At 53.7% G+C, this 2,500-nt stretch overlaps 1 non-coding gene across 1 annotated transcript in view; it reads left to right on the top strand.

Moving 5' to 3' along the window:
• The first annotated feature begins 1,185 nt into the window (after positions 1-1,185).
• Positions 1,186-2,500, top strand: part of LOC144431619 (small subunit ribosomal RNA) — a 1,810-nt gene continuing 495 nt past the window's right edge. The window contains exon 1 of the ribosomal RNA XR_013480181.1: positions 1,186-2,500. This exon is cut by the window's right edge and continues 495 nt beyond it. This is a non-coding gene — a ribosomal RNA (small subunit ribosomal RNA).

The raw sequence follows: 2,500 nt of genomic DNA, 5'->3' as shown, positions 1-2,500 counted from the left end.
CTGCGTCGCCAGCATCGGCGTCGAAAGAAGCCGAGCCGAAAAAAGTTAAAGTACAAACGTGCAAGCATACTAACCTAACCCTAGGTAAGGCATGTTAGAGCGAAAGACAGTAAACTCGAATGAGCCAAGAAAGAGCGGTGCGGGGCCGGTCGGAGCGCACCCTTTTCTCGGTGGCTGGCGGGCGAGAGAGTGCTGCGTCGCCAGCATCGGCGTCGAAAGAAGCCGAGCCGAAAAAAGTTAAAGTACAAACGTGCAAGCATACTAACCTAACCCTAGGTAAGGCATGTCAGAGCGAAAGACAGTAATTTCGAATGAGCCAAGAAAGAGCGGTGCGGGGCCGGTCGGAGCGCACCCTTTTCTCGGTGGCTGGCGGGCGAGAGAGTGCTGCGTCGCCGGCATCGGCGTCGAAAGAAGCCGAGCCGAAAAAAGTTAAAGTTCAAACGTGCAAGCATACTAGCCTAACCCTAGGTAAGGCATGTCAGAGCGAAAGACAGTAATTTCGAATGAGCCAAGAAAGAGCGGTGCGGGGCCGGTCGGAGCGCACCCTTTTCTCGGTGGCTGGCGGGCGAGAGAGTGCTGCGTCGCCGGCATCGGCGTCGAAAGAAGCCGAGCCGAAAAAAGTTAAAGTACAAACGTGCAAGCATACTAACCTAACCCTAGGTAAGGCATGTTAGAGCGAAAGACAGTAAACTCGAATGAGCCAAGAAAGAGCGGTGCGGGGCCGGTCGGAGCGCACCCTTTTCTCGGTGGCTGGCGGGCGAGAGAGTGCTGCGTCGCCGGCATCGGCGTCGAAAGAAGCCGAGCCAAAAAAAGTTAAAGTACAAACGCGATGCTAATGAGCGAGCCGTTGTCTCGACTAATATGTAGGGGGCGTTCGATCGAGCGTCTGGCTTGAGCGCTTGTCGGCCTAGCAGAACGGTCGCATTGTTATGCCCGGGTTTTAGGCACCGCTGCAGGCGGCCGGCAGAGCTCTTGTTTGTGCGAAACTGAATGGATCGAGCCCGAGAGAGGGCGAGCAAAGAAAAAACGCAAATCGCTCCGCCTGGCACTGCCGGCGAGAGCGTGGACGTCGCGGCCAGCGACTGTCGAAGCTGAGTACGGCCGCAGGCGATCGCCTCGGTCTTAAACGAATGCGACGAGCACGCGCCGGGCGGCCCAGCAAGGGCCGAGCGCAGCTGTCGCAGCTATCTGGTTGATCCTGCCAGTAGTGATATGCTTGTCTCAAAGATTAAGCCATGCAGGTGCAAGTACGAGTTCTCGTAAAGCGAAACTGCGAATGGCTCATTAAATCAGTCTTGGTTTATTTGGTCTCGTAAGCGAAGTGGATAACTGTGGTAATTCTAGAGCTAATACATGCATTAAGCGCCGACTTTGGGAGGCGCGCTTTTATCAGATCAAAACCGACCGGGTTCGTCCTGTGACGTTCGATGACTCTGGATAACCACGCGGATCGTACGGTCTCCGCACCGACGACGTATCATTCAAGTGTCTGCCCTATCAACTGTCGAAGGTACGCTACGTGCCTACCTTTGTGATAACGGGTAACGGGGAATCAGGGTTCGATTCCGGAGAGGGAGCCTGAGAAACGGCTATCACATCCAAGGAAGGCAGCAGGCGCGCAAATTACCCATTCCCGACACGGGGAGGTAGTGACGAAAAATAACAATACAGGACTCTAACGAGGCCCTGTAATTGGAATGAGTACATCCTAAAACTCTTAACGAGTATCCATTGGAGGGCAAGTCTGGTGCCAGCAGCCGCGGTAATTCCAGCTCCAACAGTGTATGCTAAAGTTGTTGCGGTTGAAAAGCTCGTAGTTGGATTTTGGGCGAGCGCCGCCGGTCCGTCGCAAGGCGTGTCACTGGTTGCGTTCGCCTCACCTTCGGTTCTCCGTCGGTGCTCTTGACTGAGTGTCGGCGGTGGCCGATAAGTTTACTTTGAAAAAATTAGAGTGTTCAAAGCAGGCTGTTCGCCTGCATAGTGTTGCATGGAATAATGGAATAGGACCTCGGTTCTATTTTGTTGGTTTTCGGAGCACGAGGTAATGATTAAGAGGGACAGACGGGGGCGTCCGTACTCTGCCGTTAGAGGTGAAATTCTTGGATCGGCGGAAGACGAACTACTGCGAAAGCATTCGCCAAGAATGTTTTCTTTAATCAAGAGCGAAAGTCAGAGGTTCGAAGACGATCAGATACCGTCCTAGTTCTGACTATAAACGATGCCAACTAGCGATCGGGAGGCGTTACCATGACGACCTTTCCGGCAGCTTCCGGGAAACCAAAGTCTTTGGGTTCCGGGGGAAGTATGGTTGCAAAGCTGAAACTTAAAGGAATTGACGGAAGGGCACCACCAGGAGTGGAGCCTGCGGCTTAATTTGACTCGACACGGGGAAACTCACCCGGCCCGGACACAGGTAGGATTGACAGATTGAGAGCTCTTTCTTGATTCTGTGGGTGGTGGTGCATGGCCGTTCTTAGTTGGTGGAGCGATTTGTCTGGTT

Source organism: Styela clava, chromosome 13 (assembly GCF_964204865.1).
Source record: "Styela clava chromosome 13, kaStyClav1.hap1.2, whole genome shotgun sequence".
In the NCBI taxonomy this organism is placed as follows: domain Eukaryota; kingdom Metazoa; phylum Chordata; class Ascidiacea; order Stolidobranchia; family Styelidae; genus Styela; species Styela clava.
Note: the sequence above shows the minus strand (reverse complement) of the source record. Positions and strands in the feature narration are given on the sequence as shown.